The 25,829-nt window shown below is 35.2% G+C and overlaps 2 protein-coding genes across 5 annotated transcripts in view; one reads left to right on the top strand and one right to left on the bottom strand.

The window, feature by feature from the left end:
- Nucleotides 1-16,901, bottom strand: part of LOC123537120 (four-jointed box protein 1-like) — a 38,859-nt gene extending 21,958 nt beyond the window's left edge. Inside the window, exon 1 of one of the 2 annotated variants that reach the window (XM_053528441.1) lies at nucleotides 16,696-16,901. The gene's annotated coding sequence lies outside the window, so the exon portion shown is untranslated. Of the gene's footprint in view, nucleotides 1-9,587; nucleotides 9,749-16,695 lie in introns of those variants that run through there. The other variant, XM_053528444.1, reaches the window with a different exon arrangement.
- The window catches only part of LOC123537234 (uncharacterized), a 437,951-nt gene that overhangs the window by 17,079 nt on the left and 395,043 nt on the right, over nucleotides 1-25,829 (top strand). The gene's annotated exons all lie outside the window — the stretch shown is intronic.

The raw sequence follows: 25,829 nt of genomic DNA, 5'->3' as shown, positions 1-25,829 counted from the left end.
TGTATGTTGTAAAGTTGGATTTTTACAACATAATGTTACATAATACATAGTTTCAGTATTGCATAATATTATCTAACAATCTAATATTTTATCATAAATGTTTGTATTTACAAATAGTATGGTATTTTAAGATTTGAAAGCATAGACATTTAGCTAGTCTATCAAGGGCATTCAGCTAGTCTATTAAAGACTGCTGATTTATCTATGTAGATCATTCTTCATGCACATTCACACTGAGTTCAGTATATTCATTGATACTTTATTATTGCTTATTTACTTCATAGTCTTTATCACTTCATTATCTTTACTGCGACAAACTGCATTTGATATCATTACATACATGTATTTTCATTTTGTATTTACATCAGCTATTTTTAGTAAGACCAGTTATGAAAGAACTTTGAGCTATTTTTAGATTAAAGACAAAGAGCTTACATAAACACTGTCAAGGTCATAGCTGATATGTAAGATAAATGTTGAATGGCTTATCAGAAAGATGCTGACCAATCAGAATGTACTTTACATCCTTCATGGTTGACTGCATTCTGGAAGAGTTTACCTCAGTAGAATTTCAGGGCCAATTCTTCACTCTGTAAGGAACTTTTGGACAGACAACATCTAAAAAACTCTCTTAGGGTTTAGTAATTAATAATTAATTAATTTTGTATTTATTTTTGGCTATTTATTTAACCTAAGAGTTTTACTAAATTCATTGTAACTTTTCTCTAAATTAGTAAGTAATTTCCTTTAACTGAGTAACTTAAATTCTTTTGTTTTAACAGCAATTGTTTTAGATTTTCATCTTTTAATACTTAAGTAATTATCGGTAATTAATTTACATTGCTGTTATTTTTAGGCACAGAGTCACATAAGTACAGTGTCACAAAATACATTTAGATACTTTAATAATACCATTTATTGAGATAATTATTTACTTTCTGACAGAACTTTAAAAACTTTATTCTTTTTATTCAATAAGCTGATTTGTCATCTTTATCAGTATTTTTGGCATTTTTCTAACTTGTATATTTAGAGCGTTTTGTAAAATGTTAGTTTAGAAAGATAAGTAAAAATTTGGTTGGTTTTCAAATTCATTCAGTATTTGTGTTTTTATTTTCCCTTTCTAAGTAAAGGGTGGTGTCATCCTGACGTGTCAGTAATTCTGACGTAATGATTTACTACTAGCAAACCGCTAGTATAGATCACTGCTTCCAAGCAAACTATTAAATGAACATATAGATATGAACAGGCTGTTAAAAGAAGACAGCTTTAAACAAAAATTTTATTCCCCACAACAATGGCGTCAGAATCGGGATAGTTTTGAAAATTGTTAATTTTCTCAACTTGGAAGCAGCTTATTTTAGGAAACAGTAAATTTTTGTATTTTTGAAACAGTAGATTTTTCAGAATTATTTTTGAAGGCAAATTCAGCAACTAAGTATCTAAGTGAACTGCCACACAACAGTATTATCTTGTCCTATCTATTCTTTCTTCAACTGTGCTAAGCAATTTGTTCTATTTCAACTGACAAGGATTGCCGTAAGGTTGAAGCTCAGAGCGAGTTTGATCAGAAAGCTTAGTTTCAGTTTATTAGCATATAAGATAGAACGGTAAATGCATTGACAACCTTCCGACTATACGGTGTGGAAGTCGGGTAAAACTGGGCGTTACATGACTTTATCGTTTTGTTATCATATCAGTACAGCGGTAAAAGCATATCTCTGGCTATACGTTGAGGAAGCTGGAGCACGCAAGTGTTATATATGACTTTTATGGTTGTACACCTCTTTTCTTTCTTCTGCCCTGGCCTATTGTTCTCTTTTAAATTATAAAGGCCAATTCCTTTAGAGACCTTGACCCTCAAGCAGTACAAGCCAATTGCAAGTACTCCAATATTACACTGAGATCTGCAGCAGACCCAGTTTCAGATCTATGAAGTGAAGTCTTAGCCAACTAATAACTCATTCATTTCAGCGTCCATAAGTGCTCTTAAGTATCCATAATTTACTTTTGGCTTTATTGTGTGGATGATTTCACTATTTTGTCCAAAAAGGCTACCCTCTCAAAATTTTCAACTTCAGAGCACTCCACAGGCATTTTACAAAATTAACCTCAAAATTCTGTCCGTATATTGGCTTCCACCAAATAGAGAAAGAATATTTCTCTCAGTAATTGTCACAGCAAGATATTGTCAGCTGTCAAGAAGCACAACACAGCCATACGTTTCACCAATCATAACTACAGAGGATGGCACCAGAAACAAGCACTCTACCAGTCCTGCCACTCTACACCAACTACAAACTGAACCATCACATCATGTCTATATGTGATGACTTCTTATCTTCCGGCAACCAAATCAGAAGTCAAACCTTAATTTCTGATGACGACCAGGCATCTATGAGAACAAACAAAACACCACTACTGCAAGATGCTTCAACAACTACAAACTGGAATAGACCTGTACTGGAAGCAGGTAGAGGAAACACCGCCACCGGAGTAACGAAACAAATCCAACCTCTGCATGATCCATTACCTGCTCATCCATCTTCTACAAGCAGTCAGCCAGATGAAAACATAAACCATCAGCCAACCTTTGAAGCTTTATACAGTCACAGAGGAAAGCTTCAAGCAAGCCAGCATAGAACGCCTCAAACCACTGCTCTCGCCAACATCAAATTCAACTATCTTCAAGACGGTCTACCACCACTACCACAATTGTATCCTGTTCCTGTAGTGGGACACAACCTACCAACCAGGCTCCACAACAAGACCAGACTGCAGTGCCTCGTCTGTCCTCCACTGCAAAACTACAACATTGTACCTTCTTTGGCAATCCAGAAACACCAGAGGACTGTAATACCAAAGCCATACTTCAAAGAAGAAACAAGAAACACCAAATCACCTAGAGGCAATTATCCAGAAGACCACCCCTGTACAGACCATAACCATCTTCCTACATGGTTTACTCCAGGTTTTCTACCGAAGCACACTACCAAAGAAAACCATGAAGCAGTTGTAACCAACTATCAAAGTATCAACAAGGAGTCCTTGAAGAATAACCAGATGTTATACTGGTATACCATTAATGATGTCATTCCAAGATGTCCAGATAACCCAGAGAAGATGACATCTACAGATTTGCAACCAGCATTCGTATATGACCCGGTCCAGATGATGAAAGATATTCCACTTGATCGCGGTAAAGACCAGTGTTAAGTATTAGTGTTACTAAGTATTCGCGTAAGAAACATCACGCTCTTTCCGCTCAATTTATGATTTCGGTGATCTAAGATTTTAAGTATCATACATTTAAAATGTTACAACTCCATGCCATGCCATTTTAAAGTGTAAAATAATTTTGTGTAAATCATTGTATATCATTTGATTTTCTGTTTGTTCATGTTAAGATTTTTGTTTTTACCTATTAATTGATGTTCACCATACATTTTTCATGCTAAGAATTCAGGCTGATATATTTCAGTAATTTTAACAATTTTTACATACGATAAGTAAAAAGTTTTACTTAAGAATGTCTTGTATATGTGAAAATGTTTATTAGCTGTCATATTAAGAGAAGTTCTTCAGAATGAGTCTCTGTAAGGCTTCCTTAGGGTTCTTAGTGATTTTTAGTTCATTTACATAGAATCTAAGTTTCTATGGGCTTGATATCATTATATAGGTATAATAGGTATCAAATTTTTGTGTTTTCTATAGGATCTAATTTCTATAGGCGTCTGTTGGATGTTTATCACAGACATATTTTTGTTGCTATTGTAACCCTGGGATATAAGCGATCGTGTCATATTGGTGCGTATAGCCCCACTCGCGGCTAAGTCTAACGCACAGCATTTTTGTGAGTTTTCACAATGGTGTGAACTTTAATTTTGTTGATTAGTTGATATATATATTTACATACAGAGTATATTTCTTTATAGAACTGTTAATCAGACAATGAAAACATAGGAACATTCTCTTGCATATAATTTTACAGACTGACAATGAGTTTTGCTTTAATAATTTCATTTAAACATGATGCATAGGTGAAAGATATAAATATCTTAGTCCGAACTTGTAAGTTTTAAGTATGTGCACTACTTAATGCTTGAGTTTTCATAGTTTTATTGTTATTATTGTATTGTATTTTTAATGGAGATGTAACAGAGTAAAATGTTTTCGTTATTCGATAGAACAAAAACTTATTTAAAAGTAATGCATTTGCATAGTATATAGTGATGTTTCCTTTCCTTTCTTCAAGTGCTATTCTGACGAATAAATGTTAAAGAGAAAAAGTGTATATATAAGTGAAAAAGTGTTTCGATCAGAATAGCACCGCGCAACATCTACAAGACTATTTAAGTTAAGTTTACATTTGCTATTTAGAGAAATCAGTTTGTGCAGAGACATTAGGTACAATGAACATTTAAGGTGATTGTACCTGCACACACAAACACGCGTACTGAATGTAAGTTAACAACAGTGGGCACGATATCAACATTTAAGGTGATTGTGTCCACACACACAAATATATTCTCAAATAGACGCGCATCCTAGGACATCAGTAATCCTGAAACTAATGTGACAAAATCTAGTGCAAAGACATTGGGCACAATGAACATTTAAAGTGATTGTGTCAGCACACTAGTATGATAAATCCCGAACGTGACATAAAATTACCCAAAACTAATGCGATAAAATCTAGTGCAAAGACATTGGGCGCAATGAACATTTAAGGTGATTGTGTCAGCACACTAGTACGATAAATCCTGAACGCGACATAAATTTACACAAAACTAATGTGTCAAAATCTAGTGCAAAGACATTGGGCGCAATGAACATTTAAGGTGATTGTGTCAGCACACTAGTACGATAAATCCCGAACGCGACATAAATTTACACAAAACTAATGTGTCAAAATCTAGTGCAAAGACATTGGGCGCAATGAACATTTAAGGTGATTGTGTCAGCACACTAGTACGATAAATCCCGAACGCGACATAAATTACACAAAACTAATGTGTCAAAATCTAGTGTAAAGACATTGGGTGCAATGAACATTTAAGGTGATTGTGACAGCACACTAGTACGATAAACCCCGAACATGACGTAAAAGAAGATGATGTGAAGAGACAACAAGAAGACAATAATTGTTATTTGTATTCTCACATTATATCAAACAGGTACTTCTTTTCATATTCCAGGACATGACCATTACATTAATAACTTGTGAATACATATGTCTCTCAAGATAGATTGTTTCATTCAGCAAAAATGTCATATTTTAGTATGGTGCGACATTTAGTTGTAGCATCCTTTGAATTTCCACAAAAGCTTTCGTTTTTCGAATTTTCAAGTTTCATCTTGAAAAAATTTATTACTTTTCTTAAAGTAATAAATTTTTTCTTTTCCCAAAACCAGTGTGTTGTTGTAAAGTTGGATTTTTACAACATAATGTTACATAATACATAGTTTCAGTATTGCATAATATTATCTAACAATCTAATATTTTATCATAAATGTTTGTATTTACAAATAGTATGGTATTTTAAGATTTGAAAGCATAGACATTTAGCTAGTCTATCAAGGGCATTCAGCTAGTCTATTAAAGACTGCTGATTTATCTATGTAGATCATTCTTCATGCACATTCACACTGAGTTCAGTATATTCATTGATACTTTATTATTGCTTATTTACTTCATAGTCTTTATCACTTCATTATCTTTACTGCGACAAACTGCATTTGATATCATTACATACATGTATTTTCATTTTGTATTTACATCAGCTATTTTTAGTAAGACCAGTTATGAAAGAACTTTGAGCTATTTTTAGATTAAAGACAAAGAGCTTACATAAACACTGTCAAGGTCATAGCTGATATGTAAGATAAATGTTGAATGGCTTATCAGAAAGATGCTGACCAATCAGAATGTACTTTACATCCTTCATGGTTGACTGCATTCTGGAAGAGTTTACCTCAGTAGAATTTCAGGGCCAATTCTTCACTCTGTAAGGAACTTTTGGACAGACAACATCTAAAAAACTCTCTTAGGGTTTAGTAATTAATAATTAATTAATTTTGTATTTATTTTTGGCTATTTATTTAACCTAAGAGTTTTACTAAATTCATTGTAACTTTTCTCTAAATTAGTAAGTAATTTCCTTTAACTGAGTAACTTAAATTCTTTTGTTTTAACAGCAATTGTTTTAGATTTTCATCTTTTAATACTTAAGTAATTATCGGTAATTAATTTACATTGCTGTTATTTTTAGGCACAGAGTCACATAAGTACAGTGTCACAAAATACATTTAGATACTTTAATAATACCATTTATTGAGATAATTATTTACTTTCTGACAGAACTTTAAAAACTTTATTCTTTTTATTCAATAAGCTGATTTGTCATCTTTATCAGTATTTTTGGCATTTTTCTAACTTGTATATTTAGAGCGTTTTGTAAAATGTTAGTTTAGAAAGATAAGTAAAAATTTGGTTGGTTTTCAAATTCATTCAGTATTTGTGTTTTTATTTTCCCTTTCTAAGTAAAGGGTGGTGTCATCCTGACGTGTCAGTAATTCTGACGTAATGATTTACTACTAGCAAACCGCTAGTATAGATCACTGCTTCCAAGCAAACTATTAAATGAACATATAGATATGAACAGGCTGTTAAAAGAAGACAGCTTTAAACAAAAATTTTATTCCCCACAACATGTACATAACTTGTGTATATCTGGAAATAAAATAAATTTCAAAATATATTCCCTCATTTGCAAAACTTGTTCAGCGGTGGATATAAATTGACTGAATTTGCTTAACAGAGGAGGCCCTGAAATGACATGTTCTTGTGCAGTTCATTTAAATTTTTGATATGCCACCCAAACAAATTAACATTCATACTAAATAATTGAAGTTTTGCAAAGTTACATCAGATTCTACAATTGTGTCAGTGTGACGTTAAAACCCAACCAAAGACATCAAATTCTATTAATTTAGATAGCAAATGTAGCCAAAACAGACCCAGTAACAGTTGCCTTATTCATACATCTGCAGGCAAATTATTAAAATTACTTCATGCTGAATTGACTGCAAGATTCAAATTTTGTCTGCTCAAATGAGTTGTTCCTGCTTTAAATTAATTTTTCCTCTGCTTATCAAAGTGTAAAGCAATAAAAACACAACTTTATTATCATAACAACTACAAGTAGAATGCAATCTAAAATAATCTAAATACACATTACTGGGGAGCTTTCACAAATTTGTGATAGAATATTTTTATCATCTTCATTTAATTACATATCAAAGAAAATTCTAAAGAAATGAGTTAATATTTTGCATGTATTTGCATATCATTGAATGAGAGATACTGCAAAAAAAAAAACTCCTGTTGAAATATTTTAGAATATTTAATTATGATGTAATTATGATACCCAAGTTGTTGAACATTATAACTGCTGTGCAGTTTGATGATAGATCATAAAACACATTGTGGTGTCTTTGTGGGTAGAACCTAAACTACTGCATCCTTTAATGTTCATCTTTTAACTGATATATCTCTCAGAGATGATCATAAAACTTGGTATGTAGGTTTAAATATAGAGAATCTTTATTAAATAACATAAACTTTGAAGTATGATCATTAAACAACTATACTTTGTTTAAAAATTTCATGAGCTATTCATTAACTGCTCATAAATTAATTCATTTATACCTTCATGAACTGCTCATGGATTCATTCATTTGTAAGTTCATTAACTGCTGATGAATCAGTTCATTTTGAAGTTCACAAACTGAACATGAATTAATTCATTTATAATATAGACAGATAATTCATAAATTTAAAGACTGGGGGTATTAAATCTGATGAAATCACAATTCAACTAAAAACTGCAGGTAAAAATAAAATGTTTGGATCACTTACTGAATGCATTGATAAAACTAATACAAGAATTTCAGACAGTTACGATAATTTTAATTTTTTCACATTGTTGAAAAATTCAGAGTCATCTGATGATACATATTGACTGAAAATTAAAAATCACCTTCATTTATTCATGCAGTATATATATCATATAATTTTGTTTGTTGTTGGATTTAACGTCGCACCGACACATGATAGGTCATATGGCGACTTTCCAGCTTTAATGGTGGAGGAAGACCCCAGGTGCCCCTCCGTGCATCATTTCATCACGAGCGGGCACCTGGGTAGAACCACCGACCCATATAATTTTAAACTGTATTTTAGATATATATATATAGTAATTTTAACATATTTCATATACACATTCTGTAAATTTACAGACTGAAAAACCTTTAAATTTATGGATTTTTATGCCCCCGAAGGGAGGCATATAGTTTTTGAACCGTCGGTCTGTCGGTCTGTCAGTCTGTCAGTCTGTCGGTCTGTCCGCATTTTTCGTGTCCGGTCCATATCTTTGTCATCGATGGATGGATTTTCAAATAACTTGGCATGAATGTGTACCACAGTAAGACGACCTGTCGCGCGCAAGACCCAGGTCCGTAGCTCAAAGGTCAAGGTCACACTTAGACATTAAGGGATAGTGCATTGATGGGCGTGTCCGGTCCATATCTTTGTCATCGATGGATGGATTTTCAAATAACTTGGCATGAAGGTGTACCACAGTAAGACGACGTGTCGCGCGCAAGACCCAGGTCCGTATCTCAAAGGTCAAGTCCACACTTAGAAATTAAGGGATAGTGCATTGATGGGCGTGTCCGGTCCATATCTTTGTCATCGATGGATGGATTTTCAAATAACTTGGCATGAATGTGTACCACAGTAAGACGACGTGTCATGCGCAAGACCCAGGTCCGTAGCTCAAAGGTCAAGGTCACACTTAGATGTTAAAGGTCTTTTTTCATGATAGTGCATTGATGGGCGTGTCCGGTCCATATCTTTGTCATTCATGCATGGATTTTAAAATAACTACGCATAAATGTGTGACACAGTAAGACGACGTGTCGCGCGCAAGACCCAGCTCCGTAGGTCAAAGGTCCTAAACTCGAACATCGGCCATAACTATTCATTTAAAGTGCCATCGGGGGCATGTGTCATCCTATGGAGACAGCTCTTGTTTTGTATATTTACAGAACAACTGTGTAATAACGTTGAAATCATAGACCTGTTCATTGTCATCATTTTACAGTACCTTTAAGTTTTATAACATTTGTTGACTGGAATGTATTTTACAGTACGACTTAAGTTTTACAATATTTGTTTGATAGAAGCAGAAATTCGGTGTGTACAGATTGGAATGTATTTTACAGTACGACTTAAGTTTTACAATATTTGTTTGATAGAAGACAAATACAGTGGCAGGTTTTATCCCTATCAAGTGACAATGATATAACACAAGGGTTAGAAAATCTCATTAAGATTCTTTCGATATCCTAATGTTTGCCTAGATACCCTGAGATACCCCGATATCTCCGCTTTAATGAATCCCCGTATCAAACATGCCCGCTGTACTGTATGACATCTTCAGAATGGTTACTTTATCAAAACTACTTTTATTAAATCATTTACCAGTAAATTTCTCATCTTTGAAATCAAGTTTAAAACTTACCTTATCAGCGAACAGGGTTTAAGGTAATGTCGAAATCAAAAGTAAATCTTGATTTTCCTTTGCATCTGACTTCCTTTGAATAATTACACAGATACAAGAAATGTCTTATAAATTATTGCAGACAAATAACTGAAATGCATTAGTTCTTTTATATCTTAATTAATATCTGAATTTATTTATACATATTTGTATGTATGCTGATATCTATAATCCAGGTTTATTTTGTTAGATACTAGAGTAAGTAACTGTTTTTGTGAAGTACAAGTATTTTCTATTAATCTTGTGACTGCCTCAGGGAGAACAGCAGGGATATCTTCATTAAAGGTGTGATACTAACACCTGATCAACATGATTAAATGGTGAAAGTGACCTCTCTCTAAACACACCCCAGGGATGTCTAACAGTTATTTATGTTAGACAACAAATGAAGAATGCAATTACAGTCCTATGCATATGATTATCTGTAATTGTACATAGGCCATACATTATATAATACCTGTCACAGATTTGGTTCATGTGGATGATTTCCCTTAAATGCATACACAGCTGCTGAATGATTTTCCTAAAATGCATACACAGCTGTAGAATGATTTTAATTAAAATGCATACACAGCTGTAGAATGTTTTCCCTTAAATGCATACACAGCTGCTGAATGATTTCCCTAAAATGCATACACAGCTGCAGAATGATTTCATTAAAATACATACAAAGCTGTAGAATGATTTCATTAAAATGCATACAAAGCTGCTGAATGATTTCCCTAAAATGCATACATAGCTGTAGAATGATTTCATTAAAATACATACACAGCTGCTGAATGATTTCTCTTAAATGCATACACAGCTGCTGAATGATTTCCCTAAAATGCATACACAGCTGCTGAATGATTTCCCTAAAATAAATACACAGCTGCAGAATGATTTCATTAAAATACATACACAGCTGTAGAATGATTTCATTAAAATGCATACAAAGCTGCTGAATGATTTCCCTAAAATGCATACACAGCTGCTGAATGATTTCCCTAAAATGCATATACAGCTGTAGAATGATTTTAATTAAAATGCATACACAGCTGTAGAATGTTTTCCATTAAATGCATACACAGCTGTAGAATGTTTTCCCTTAAATGCATACACAGCTGCTGAATGATTTCCCTAAAATGCATACACAGCTGCAGAATGATTTCATTAAAATACATACAAAGCTGTAGAATGATTTCATTAAAATGCATACAAAGCTGCTGAATGATTTCCCTAAAATGCATACATAGCTGTAGAATGATTTCATTAAAATACATACACAGCTGCTGAATGATTTCTCTTAAATGCATACACAGCTGCTGAATGATTTCCCTAAAATGCATACACAGCTGCTGAATGATTTCCCTAAAATGAATACACAGCTGCAGAATGATTTCATTAAAATACATACACAGCTGTAGAATGATTTCATTAAAATGCATACAAAGCTGCTGAATGATTTCCCTAAAATGCATACACAGCTGCTGAATGATTTCCCTAAAATGCATATACAGCTGTAGAATGATTTTAATTAAAATGCATACACAGCTGTAGAATGTTTTCCATTAAATGCATACGCAGCTGCTGAATGATTTCCCTAAAATGCATACACAGCTGCAGAATGATTTCATTAAAATACATACAAAGCTGTAGAATGATTTCATTAAAATGCATACAAAGCTGCTGAATGATTTTCCTAAAATGCATACATAGCTGTAGAATGATTTCATTAAAATACATACACAGCTGCTGAATGATTTCATTAAAATGCATACATAGCTGCTGAATGATTTCCTTAAAATGCATACACAGCTGTAGAATGATTTCATTAAAATACATACACAGCTGCTGAATGATGTCCCTACAATGCATACACAGCTGTAGAACGATTTCCCTAAAATACATACACAGCTGCAAAATGATTTCCCTAAAATGCATACACAGCTGTACAATGATTTCCTTAAAATACACACACAGCTGTAGAATGATTTCCCTAAAATGCACACACAGCTGCTGAATGATTTCCTTATATAATGTAGGATGATTTTGAGATTTATACTGCACTTGCACAGGCTGTAAGAAACAACCCTGTATATCTACATGTACAACTGCTGGGGAATCAATAGATTTGACAGAACCAGGATGTAACTGCATACACAACTGCAGAATGAGTTATAGAAATCATCTGGGGATAGATGCAGAATGTAACTGCATACACAACTAATGAGTTATAGAAATTATCTTGGGTTAGATGCAGAATGTAACTGCATACACAACTATAGAATGAGTTACAGAAATCATCTTGGGATAGATGCAGAATGTAACTGCACACACAACTATAGAATGAGTTACAGAAATCATCTTGGGATAGATGCAAAATGTAACTGCACACACAAGTATAGAATGAGTTATAGAAATCATCTTGGGATAGATGCAGAATGTAACTGCACACACAGCTATAGAATGAGTTATAGAAATTATCTTGGGATAGATGCAGAATGTAACTGCACACACAACTATAGAATGAGTTATAGAAATCATCTTGGGATAGATGCAGAATGTAACTGCACACACAACTATAGAATGAGTTATAGAAATCATCTTGGGTTAGATGCAGAATGTTACTGCACTCACAACTATAGAATTAGTTATTATAAATCATCTTAGGATAGATGCAGAATGTAACTGCATACACAACTATAGAATTAGTTATTATAAAGCATCTTAGGATAGATGCAGAATGTAACTGCATACACAGCTATAGAATGAGTTATAGAAATTATCTTGGGATAGATGCAGAATGTAACTGCACACACAACTATAGAATGAGTTATAGAAATCATCTTGGGATAGATGCAGAATGTAACTGCATACACAACTATAGAATGAGTTATTACAAATCATCTTAGGATAGATGCAGAATGTAACTGCATACAAAACTATAGAATGAGTTATAGAAATCATCTTGGGATAGATGAAGAATGTAACTGCATACACAACTATAGAATAAGTTATAGAAATCATCTTGGGATAGATGCAAAATGTAACTGCATACACAACTATACAATGAGTTATTATGTCTCCCACCACACAGTGGTGTGGGAGACATATTGATTTACTCCAGTCTGTGTGTGTGTGTGTGTCTGTCTGTGTGTCTGTCACAAAGCTTGTCCGCACTCTAAGTCGAACATTTCTCATCCGATTTTCACCAAACTTGAACAAAATGTGTTTGACCATGAGACCTCGGCCAAGTTCGATAACTAGCCAAATCGGTCCAGGCTTCTTGAAGTTATGGGCCTTGAACTACCAAAAATCGGCCTTTTTACTCTTGTCTGCACTATAATTCAAACATTTCTCATCCAATCCTCACCAAACTTGAACAAAATGTGTTTGACCATGAGACCTCAGCCAAGTTCGATAACTAGCCAAATCGGTCCAGGCATTTTGGAGTTACAGCCCTTGAATTATTGAAAAATCTGCCTTTTTACTCTTGTCTGCACTCTAAGTCGAACATTTCTCATCCGAACTTCACCAAACTTGAACAAAATGTGTTTGGCCATAAGACCTTAGCCAAGTTCGATAACTAGCCAAATCTGCCCAGGCTTTTTTGATTTATGGCCCTTGAATTACTGATTGGATCCACTCGTCCAGACCATCTAATTGGATCCACTCATCTAAGCCATCCAGAGACACTAGACATTTTTCATAGGGGCAGTTGTGGGAGACATGCGCTTTTCTCAAAAGCATCTCTAGTTATAAATCATCTTGGGATAAATGCAGAATGTAACTGCATACACAACTATAAAATGAGTTATAGAAATCATCTTTGGATAGATGCAGAATGTAAATGTATACACAACTATAGAATGAGTTATAGAAATCATCTTGGGATAGATGCAGAATGTAAATGTATACACAACTATAGAATGAGTTATAGAAATTACCCGAGGTAGCCAAATGACTGTAGGTTTCTATACAACTGCACAACGAGTTATAGAAATCACCCAAGATAGCCAAATGATTGTAGGAGTTATAGAAATCACGCGAGATAGCCACATGACTGTAGGTTCCTATACAACAGTTAATTTCTGCAGAATGAGTTATAGAAATAACCCAAGATAGCATAGAAGCCATTCCGGAATAGCTGCATACTGTAGGTCTCTATAGAATTGCAGAATGAGTTAAAGAAATCATTACGGGATAGATGCATGACTCTATGTTTCTATACACCTGCAGAATGAGTTAATATTTAAATAGAAAAAGTGGAAACTCCACAGGTTGCTCAAGATAGCCACATAACTGTAGGCTCCTATACAATTGCAGAATGAGTTATAGAAGCCTTTCTGTGATAGCCACACACTATAGGTTCCTGTTCAACACAGAAGACATCCTGGGATAGTCACATGCTCAGTAGGTTCCTATGAATATGCTACAGACAGCAACTAAAAAAACATCATCAGGGATTCCTTAAAAGACTGACTGTGAGTATTATATCAAGTAAAGTCAAGATATGTCAAAAACCTTTTATTTCACTCATTTCAAGAATAGTATGCACAATATGAGAATTATTTAACAATTTTACACATGGACAGTATCATTCTTAGACAGGCACAGTAGCAGCTTGCCAAACATCCTCTCAGATAACTGTCAGAAATATCAGATATTTATGTTTGCCAGACACCCTATTTAATGATTTGTATCATTTATTTTGAAAGGTAACTGCAATTTTCTAATTAAGCTTGAAAGCAGAACCTCTGCTACTTCCTAGAAATATCTACTGTACTGTAAATGATTTTTATGAACAGCTGTTTACAGTTTCAAAGATTAGTTTAGTTTGTACTTGAGACCTATAAGACTGAGCGGTTTGGGTCACTGATTTCAGTCACCTGCCCCAAACTGATGTGGCTTCTAAGTCTTGCTTGAGGTTAAGATTGTCATGTAAAGAAACCTTCAAGCTGGCTTATAGAAGGTCAGTGATTCTACCTAGGTGCCTGCCAGTGATGAAATAATGCCTTGGGCACATGGGATCTTGCTGGACCACCATGAAAAGTTGAAAAAGTTGCCTATGTCCTACATTGTGTTGGTGTGACTACATAAAAAGTTTGCAATTCATTTTAGCTGCTCAGGCTTATTTGAATCACTTTTTATGCCCCCGAAGGGAGGCATATAGTTTTTGAACAGTCTGCCAGTCTGTCCGCAATTTTCGTGTCTGGTCCATATCTTTGTCATCCATGGATGGATTTTCAAATAACTTGGCATGAATGTGTACCACAGTAAGATGACATGTTGCGCGCAAGACCCAGGTCCGTAGCTCAAAGGTCAAGGTCACAGACGTTAAAGGTCGTTTTTCATGATAGTGCATTGATGGGCTTGCCCGGTCCATATCTTTGTCATCCATGGATGGATTTTCAAATAACTTGGCATGAATGTGTACCACAGTAAGACGACGTGTCGCGTGCAAGACCCAGGTCCGTAGCTCAGAGGTCAAGGTCACACTTAGACATTAAAGGTCATATTTCATGATAGTGCATTGATGGGCATGTCCGGTCCATATCTTTGTCATTCATGCATGGATTTTAAAATAACTAAGCATGAATATGTGGCACAGTAAGACGACGTGTCGCACGCAAGACCCAGGTCCGTAGTTCAAAGGTCAAGGAGGCACTTGGACTTTAAAGGTCATATTTCATTAAAGTGCATTGATGGGGGTGACCTGTCCATATGTTTGTCATTCATTCACAATCACTCTAACATCGGCCATAACTATTCATTCAAAGTGCCATCGGGGGCATGTGTCATCCTATGGAGACAGTTCTTGTTCATTCTTTTTATGTCAAATGAGAAAATATGGTTGTGACCCCAGTTGGGCTTAGACCCATGAATGAGTGGCAAACACGTTAACCACTAGACCACTTCACCCATTAAAAATTGCAGTATGGTGAAAAAAATGACTTTTTCTGTCACACCTATGATAACAGCATCAGGGGAAATTTTAAAATAAGCAGTGTATAATACAGTCAGAGTTAACTTGTCTATGATCAAACAAGATTTTTCATTTATTTTTTAGGTGTTGAGGTGAAGTAAAGAGGAGCAGTGGTTCAGTGGATAAGGTGTTGGCCGCTCAAATCAGGGATCGTGGGTTCAAGCCCCACTGGGGTACGGTCATGACCTTTCATATAACACTTGTACTAGTTTTTCCAGGAAGCAGACTCGAGAGTGGTTCCAGTAAGCTTGAAGCTTTCATCACAATCAAGCTAAAACAAATTAGCACATGTATAAACTAAGTGAAGTATATAATGATTATTCTGTCTTTGGTACTGAAAAGTTTCAAAAGTCAAACTTCTTAAATATCATAGTGTTTTATAAAATCATACAGTTCTCATATAAAATAGTTGTAATTACTGAGAAACACTGTAATGTGATCAAAGCATCACACAAATGTCTTTTAAAGATAACAGTTTTCTTATGGTGTAATTAAGACATATTTAATTTATGCAACATAAGCCCTTAATGGAATTTTCATCCGTCTGTGATTTATATTTACTTTTTATATCCTTTAGATTTCAGTGTTCTTTTCTTTAATGATAAAAGTCTGTACAAAACATGCTTAACCTACAATAAAACCTTAATTCCAATAGAATTGGGAACAAATTGCTCTCAGCTGGCTTAATTTATAGTCATTACAAGAAACAAAGGAGTTGAACAAATCTAATTTCATACCCTAGGTCTCTTGAATTGCAAGGTAAAAGCACAGTAAAATTGTACCAAATATTTTCAAGTGGAAAAGATACAAGATAATTACGGTTTTAATTGTTTAACAACAAATCTTTATACCTTGCTCAAATAATTAAAAAAGAATCAGATGCAGATCTGCCCGACACCATACATTTTTAAAATAGGGCAAAATTTTAAATGATTTGGGGGAAAAAATAATTAATTTGATTAATATATATATTTTTCGTACATAAGTTTATCAAATAATTACATTTTTTTGTATAATGTTTTTACATAAATGTATTAGACATTTTTGCTAGATTTTATTAGATCGAAGGTTACACAATGGTAAAATATGAATTATACATACCAGCTAGTGAGTTTTATCCAGCGAAAATTATTCCTTCGGATCCACACCTTGTAATTCTTGTATTAACTGTACAGATATCTGAAATACACATTTAATCTGGTTTCTTTTGAAGTACTGCATCTATGGTTTCATTATTGAATCAGGCTCAGGTGTGCTAAACTAATAAATGAATACAATTGGGGTACTTGTGTACATAAACATTTGGTCCGTTTTCTTTATTGTAGGATAATACAGGTGTGATTTTTCGAGTGTTCCAAACAAATGTTTTTAGTGACTATGTTCGCTAACAAAATATTTCGAAGGACCATGCTAACTGTTTTCATTTTTTCTTTGCCATCATTTTAAACATATTTTCATTTGATGAAGATTTTCTAGTTTTAACATTCTCTGAGCTTTAACTGTGTGTAATTATTATGAATCAATATTTATTATGTTTTTGTTGAGCTGGAACTGAAAGTGTGTGCCTGATAGGGTTTGAGCCCACAACTTTTAAGATCTAGAGCTGTATGTAATTGATTTGGCTTCATCAGTTTTACTTTGTTTTCATTTCTCATCAAACTTAAAGCAAGGTTTAAGTCAGTACTTGATATGATGGCAAGGATACATGATTATAACTGATTTAATAGATACTTTAGAAGAGTCCTTGTCATTCTTCTTTTGGATTGGTTTAGAAAACTCAGCTGTAGATTTTGGGCATCATATTTATTTGAGTGTTAGGTTTCTTATGGTTATAAGTTAGTCCAAAGCTTTGTTGTTGTTGTTTCAGTTCACATTACAGAACTCAGCTGTAGATTTTGGGCATCATATGTATTTGGGTGTTTGGTTTCACACTAACTTATAATATGGTAATACATTACCAGTGACAGGGGTACAAAGCAAGCTGTTGGCCTGAGGTGTGCATTACAATCTGTGGATGTTGAAAATGATATATACCTGCCAGACTATAGCTTCTTCACAGAATTTTAGTGGGGCTGCATATATTATCAGATCAATGATATTTAAAATATTGATCAATCAAAAATGAAAAAAAAAAAAACAGTGATGAAAACTAGCTTAGACAAAAACTTAATACTTTTAGGTTTCAAAAAGGAAATGAATATTACTTCAAAGATTTATCTACAGTGAAACAATACTGCTTTCCTTGCCAGGGCTGACTCAAGAAGTTTGTTTCACTCGGCCATTCTACTTTTATGTCTACTTTCACTTGAAACCCTGGGTTACACTGCAGTGTTTTGCTCCTCCCTGTGTGACTTTGAACAGTTGGTGGTTTACTGTTTAGACTTTTATCATTAGTATATTTCAGTATGCTTGCTTTTTGTATTGAATCTTCTAAGATTTCATTGGCAAACATGTTATCTTATCTTGAAATTAACTTGGATGGATTTATGTCTTCCTGCTATAAGTTTGCATATGAGTTTTATGGATATGTTAGTGCATGAAAATTTGAAGTCCAAACTTGAGGGGCCTTCTTTTTTGTATGAAATTATTTTTTTACCTCAGAGATGTGCCTTGTCTAGCATGAGAAAAGAATTTCAATTCTGATTTGACCTGAAGCAGTTCCTCCAACTCCTATTTATATTGATAATAGAGAATTGCCAGCAGATGTGCCATATCATAAAAATGTATTTACATATAGTCATGTTTTTGGACTGTATTTTCATGTCTTCGAAAACATGTATTTCGTATCTTCAAAAGCATGTATCGCTTATTCTAGTCAGTTAATATTGTCTGTTGACAAATGAGTCAGATTGTTGTCTTGGTAACAGAAAAAAAACGATATTTAATTAAATTCTATAATTACAAATACACAGTCAATATTAAGGCCAATGTATATACATGTTTGGGTTCTATTCTTGTGTCTGTATTAAGTTAAGTTAAAGTTGTGCTTTAGAGAAGATATTTGTAACAATAGAAATAATGGACAATAAATGGAAATGAAAGAATTTTACAAAATCACCTAGTTGCATGTCATGAAAAGTATTTTCTCTGTGTGTACTTTTTATCACATTTGCGATCTTATCGAACATCCCAGTATCATGTTTTGGGTGGATGCATCTCGCAAGTTTTATATGTTTTCAAACAAAACTTGTATGTGAATTGTTAAATTGAGCTTACAGAATGTTTAAATGGTAACTGATCTGGGTACTCGTGCATGAAAAAAGTTTATCAGAGTTAAAGTAATGTCAGAATTTAGATATCAGATGAGATACGAGATGATATATTGATTTGATTAAACGATTTTTAAACAAATCCTAATAAATTACAAAGGAACAGTATCATTAGTATAATGTATGGTGGAGGATGATATATAGATGTGTTTAGGCCATAATGAATGAAAGTTGATAGCAATTTTGTTTGGTCCTTAGCCCTGAATTGTTCTAAAACTTATCACGTAATGATGCTAATGTTTGATTATTTGATAACACCTATTTTCTTGATAAATTCTAATAATATCTTAAAGTTCATGTTGGTGGTAGTTTATGGCTCTATAGTTATTATGAATGGGATTGATCATGAACTTGAAATAATTTATTGAATGAATGTTACGCACAGATGGGGGAGGGTAAGGGAGGGGAAAAAATGGAAAACAGAACTAAAATGGTGAGCTCTGAGGTGTATTTGGAGGGATTGGAGGCTCTGAATACGATTTATTTGAACCATTCACTTTATTTCAAATGTTTATTAGAAATAACTTTATTATGTGTCTAAACTTTATTTTTGCTATTCAACTTGAGATGCAAAATAGATAGGTTTGAGGCCGCCAACTTTGTAGTTACCAAGTGCCTGGTTTTGCTATCTAGTAGCACAGGGACCTTAAATGTTTGTAAAAGCAATTTCTAACTTAAGCTGTCCATCCTTTTATCTTGATATCATTTTCATACGCCTGTTTGAAAAACGGGACATATTATGGGAATGCCCTGGCGGTCAGATGGGCGGGCGGGCGGCATCCACAGACTTTGTCCGGAGCATATCTTCTTCATGCATGGAGGGGTTTTGATGTAACTTGGCACAATTGTTCACAATCATGAGACGAAGTGTCATGCGTAAGAACCAGGTCCCTAGGTCTAAGGTCAAGGTCACACTTAGAGGTCAAAGGATACAAGAATGAAATCTTTGTCCGGAGCATTTCTTCATGCATGGAGGGATTTTGATATAACTTGGCACAAATGTTCACCACCATGAGACGGAGTGTCATGCACAAGAACCAGGTCCCTAGGTCTAAGGTCAAGGTCACACTTAGAGGCCAAAGGTCAGATGCAAGAATGACTTTGTCTGGAGCATTTCTTCTTCATGCATGGAGGGATTTTGATGTAACTTGGCACAATTATACACCATTATGAGACGGAGTGTCATAGGCAGGTCCCTTCTTTAGAATTACTTCGCTTTGTTGTTACTATAAATAGCTTATATTTTAACTTTTTCATTACTAGTCGTAGGGAAAAGTCGAGACCACTTTTCTGTAGTACAACATGCATGTTACAACCAATATTGAGGTATATTTTGACCTATCTCTACCTGGTAAGGATTTTTGTGTGGACTTAGAATTTTTTGGGGGATTTTTAGCTCACCTGAGCACAAAGTGCACTTTCCTTTAACCAACATCTCCTAAACCACCAGGCCAATTTTGATGAAACTTCACAGGGATGTTCCATGGATGGTCCTCTTTAAAAATTGTTCAAAGAATTGAATTCCATACTGAACTCTGGTTGCCATGGCAACCGAAAGGAAAAACTTTAAAAATCTTCTTCTCAAAAACCAGAAGTCCTAGAGCTTAGATATTTGGTGTGAAGCCTTGCCTAGTAGACCTCTACCAGATATGTTCAGATCATGACCCTGGGGTCAAAATTGACTCCGCCCCAGGGGTCACTTGATTTTCAATAGGAAAATCTTAAAAAATCTTCTTCTCAAAAACCAGACGCAGCCCGCCCGCTTAGCTCAGTAGGGAGAGCGTTGGTCTACGGATCGCGGGGTCACGAGTTCGATCCTTGGGCGGGGCGTATGTTCTCCATGACGATTTGATAAAAGACATTGTGTCTGAAATCATTCGTCCTCCACCTCTGATAATTTATGTGGGAAAGTTGGCAGTTACTTGTGGAGAACAGGTTTGTACTGGTACAGAATCCAGGAACACTGGTTAGGTTAACTGCCCGCTGTTACATGACTGAAATACTGTTGAAAAACGGCGTTAAACCCAAAACAAACAAACAAACAAACAAAAACCAGACGCCCTAGAGCCTAGATATTTGACATGTAGCATTGCCTAGTGGACCTCTACTAAAGTGGTTCAAATCATGACCCCGGGATCAAAATTGACCCCGCCCCAGGGGTCACTTGATTTTACATAAGAAAATCTTCAAAAATTTTCTTAAAATAAACCAGAAGGCCTAGAGCTTAGATATTTCACATGTAGCAATGCCTAGTGGACCTCTACAAAATTTGTTCAAATCATGACCCCCGGGGTCAATATTGACCCCGCCCCAGGGGTCACTTGATTTTACATAGGAAAATCTTAAAAAATATTCTTCTCAAAAACCAGACGCAGCCCGCCCGCTTAGCTCAGTAGGGAGAGCGTTGGTCTACGGATCGCAGGGTCACGAGTTCGATCCTTGGGCGGGGCGTATGTTCTCCATGACGATTTGATAAAAGACATTGTGTCTGAAATCATTCGTCCTCCACCTCTGATAATTTATGTGGGAAAGTTGGCAGTTACTTGCGGAGAACAGGTTTGTACTGGTACAGAATCCAGGAACACTGGTTAGGTTAACTGCCGCCGTTACATGACTGAAATACTGTTGAAAAACAGTGTTAAACCCAAAACAAACAAACAAAAACAGATGCCTTAGAGCCTAGATTTTGACACGTAGCATTGCCTAGTGGACCTCTACTAAAGTGGTTCAAATCATGACCCCGGGATCAAAATTGACCCCGCCTCAGGGGTCACTTGATTTTACATAAGAAAATCTTCAAAAATGTTCTTAAAATAAACCAGAAGGCCTAGAGCTTAGATATTTCACATGTAGCAATGCCTAGTGGACCTCTACAAAATTTGTTCAAATCATGACCCCCGGGGTCAATATTGACCCCGCCCCAGGGGTCACTTGATTTTACATAGGAAAATCTTAAAAAATATTCTTCTCAAAAACCAGACGCAGCCTGCCCGCTTAGCTCAGTAGGGAGACATTGGTCTACGGATCGCGGGGTCATGAGTTCAATCCTTGGGCGGGGCGTATGTTCTCCATGACGATTTGATAAAAGATATTGTGTCTGAAATCATTTGTCCTCCACCTCTGATAATTTATGTGGGAAAGTTGGCAGTTACTTGCGGAGAACAGGTTTGTACTGTACAGAATCCAGGAACACTGGTAAGGTTAACTGCCCGCCGTTACATGACTGAAATACTGTTGAAAAACGGCGTTTAACCCAAAACAAACAAACAAACAAAAACCAGACGCCCTAGAGCCTAGATATTTGACTTGTAGCATTGCCTAGTGGACCTCTACTAAAGTGGTTCAAATCATGACCCCGGGATCAAAATTGACCCCGCCCCAGGGGTCACTTGAGTTTACATAAGAAAATCTTCAAAAATTTTCTTAAAATAAACCAGAAGGCCTAGAGCTTAGATATTTCACATGTAGCAATGCCTAGTGGACCTCTACAAAATTTGTTCAAATCATGACCCCCGGGGTCAATATTGACCCCGCCCCAGGGGTCACTTGATTTTACATAGGAAAATCTTAAAAAATATTCTTCTCAAAAACCAGAAGCCCTAGAGTTTAGATATTTGACATATAGCATTGCCTATTGGACCTCTACTAAAGTTTTCAAATCATGACCCGCGCCAGGGGTCACTTGATTTTACATAGGAAAATCTTCCAAAAAAATTCAAAAATAAACCAGAAGGCCTAGATCTTAGATATTTGACATGTAGCATTGCCTAGTAGACTTCTACAAAATTTATTCAAATCATGACCCCCGGGGTTAAATTGACACCTGCCTAATGGGGTTACTTGATTGTACATAGAAAAATCTTCAAAATTTTCAAAAAATAAACCAGAAGGCCTAGAGCTTAGATATTTGATATGAAGCATTGCCTAGTGGACCTCTACAAAATTTGTTCAAATCTTGACTCCCCAGTAGATGGCACAATTATTTCTGCTGACTCTTCATAGAATGTTTTTGTATTTGGTTCCATAGATGGCACAGATTTCTGCTTACTCTTCATAGCATGTATTTAGTTCAGTAGATGGCACATATTTCTACTGACTCTTCATAGAACGTATTTGTATTTGGTTCAGTAGACGGCACAGATTTCTGCTGACTCCTCATAGCATGTATTTGTATTTGGTCAGTAGATGGCACAGCTTTCTGCTGACTCTTCATAGGATGTATTTGGTCAGTAGATGGCACATATTTGTACTGACTCCTCATAGCATGTATTTGGTCAGTAAATGGCACATATTTCTGCTGACTCTTCATACAATGTATTTAGTTCAGTAGATGGCACATATTTCTACTGACTCTTCATAGAATGTCTTTGTATTTGGTTCAGTAAATGGCACAGAGTTCTGCTGACTCTTCAAAGCATGTATTTAGTTCAGTAGATGGCACAGATTTCTACTGACTCTTCATAGAATGTATTTATATTTGGTTCAGTAAATGGCACAGATTTCTGCTGACTCTTCATAGAATGTATTTGTATTTGGTTCAGTAGATGGCACAGATTTTTGCTGACTCTTCATAGAATGTATTTGTATTTGGTCATTAGATGGCACAGATTTCTGCTGACTCTTCATAGAATGTATTTGTATTTGGTCATTAGATGGCACATATTTTTGCTGACTCTTCATAGAATGTATTTGTATTTGGTTCATTAGATGGCACAGATTTTTGCTGACTCTTCATAGCATGTATTTGTATTTGGTCATTAGATGGCACATATTTGTGCTGACTCTTCATAGAATGTATTTGTATTTGGTCAGTAGATGGCACAGATTTCTGCTGACTCTTCATAGCATATATTTAGTTCAGTAGATGGTACAGATTTCTACTGACTCTTCATAGAATGTATTTGTATTTGGTTCATTAGATGGCACAAATTTCTGCTGACTCTTCATAGCATGTATTTAGTTAGTAGATGGTACAGATTTCTACTGACTCTTCATAGAATGTATTTGTATTTGGTCATTAGATGGCACAGATTTCTGCTGACTCTTCATAGAATGTATTTAGTTCAGTAGATGGTACAGATTTCTACTGACTCTTCATAGAATGTATTTGTATTTGGTTCAGTAGATGGCACAGCTTTTTGCTGACTCTTCATAGAATGTATTTGTATTTGGTCAGTAGATGGCACAGATTTGTGCTGACTCTTCATAGAATGTATTTGTATTTGGTTCAGTAGATGGCACATATTTGTGCTGACTCTTCATAGAATGTATTTGTATTTGGTTCAGTAGATGGCACATATTTGTGCTGACTCTTCATAGAATGTATTTGTATTTGGTTCAGTAGATGGCACATATTTGTGCTGACTCTTCATAGCATGTATTTGTATTTGGTCAGTAGATGGCACAGATTTCTGCTGACTCTTCATTGAATGTATTTGGTCAGGAGCTGGCACAGATTTCTGCTGACTCTTCATGTATTGTATTTGGTCAGTAGATGACACATATTTGTGCTGTCATTTCATAGAACTTATTTGGTTAGTAAATGGCACAGATTTGTGTTGACTCTTCATAGAATGTATTTGGTCATTAGGTGGCACATATTTGTGCTGACTCTTCATAGAATTATTTGGTTCAGTAAATGGTACATATTCGTGCTGACTCTTCATAGAATGTATTTGGTTCAGTAAATGGCACAGATTTGTGCTGACTCTTGATAGAATGTATTTGGTTCAGTAAATGGCACATATTTGTGCTGACTCTCCATAGAATGTATTTGGTCAGTAAATGGCACATATTTATGATGACTCTTCATAGCATGTATTTGGTTCAGTAGATGGCACAACTCTTCATAGAATGTAGTTGTATTTGGTTAGTAGATTGCACATATTTGTGCTGACTCATCATAGAATGTATTTGTATTTGGTCAGTAGATGGCACATATTTGTGCTGACTCTTCATAGCATGTATTTGGTTCAGTAGATGGCATATATTTCTGATGACTCTTCATAGAATGTATTTGTATTTGGTCTTATAGATGGCACAGATTTCTGCTGACTGTTATAGTATGTATTTGGTTCAGTAGATCGCACATATTTCTACTGACTCTTCATAGAATGTATTTGTATTTGGTCAGTAGGTGGCACCAATTTCTGCTGACTCTTCATAGCACGTATTTGGATCTGTAGATGGCACAGATTTCTGCTGACTCTTCATAGCATGTATTTGGTCAGTAGATGGCAAGATTTCTGCTGAGTCTTCATAGCATGTATTTGGTTCATTAGATGGCACACATTTCTGCTGACTCTTTATAGCATGTGTTTGGTCAGTAGATGGCAAGATTTCTGCTGAGTCTTCATAGAATATATTTGTATTTGGCCAGTAGATGGCACAGATTTCTGCTGACTCTTCATAGAATGTATTTGGTCAGTAGATGGCATATATTTGTGCTGTCATTTCATAGAATGTATTTGGTCAGTAAATGGCACAGATTTGTGCTGAATCTTCATAGAATGTATTTGGTCAGTAGGTGGCACAGATTTGTGCTGACTCTTCATAGAATGCATTTGGTCAGTAAATGGCACAGATTTGTGCTGACTCTTCATAGAATGTATTTTGGTTCAGTAAATGGCACATATTTGTGCTGACTCTTCATAGAATGTATTTGTATTTGGTCAGTAGATGGCACAGATTTGTGCTGACTCTTCATAGAATGTATTTGGTTCAGTAGATGGCACATATTTCTACTGACTCTTCATAGCATATATTTGGTTCCGTAGATGGCACAGATTTCTGCTGACTCTTCATAGAATGTATTTGGGTCAGTAGATGGCACATATTTTTACTGACTCTTCATAGCATGTATTTGGTCAGTAGGTGGCACATATTTGTGCTGACACTTCATAGAATGTATTTGGTTCAGTAAATGGCACAGATTTATTCTGACTCTTGATAGAATGTATTTGGTTC

The sequence above is a fragment of the Mercenaria mercenaria genome, chromosome 17 (assembly GCF_021730395.1).
Source record: "Mercenaria mercenaria strain notata chromosome 17, MADL_Memer_1, whole genome shotgun sequence".
NCBI lineage: Eukaryota > Metazoa > Mollusca > Bivalvia > Venerida > Veneridae > Mercenaria > Mercenaria mercenaria.
The sequence above is the reverse complement of the archived record's forward strand: the minus strand, read 5'-3'. Positions and strand labels throughout refer to the sequence as shown.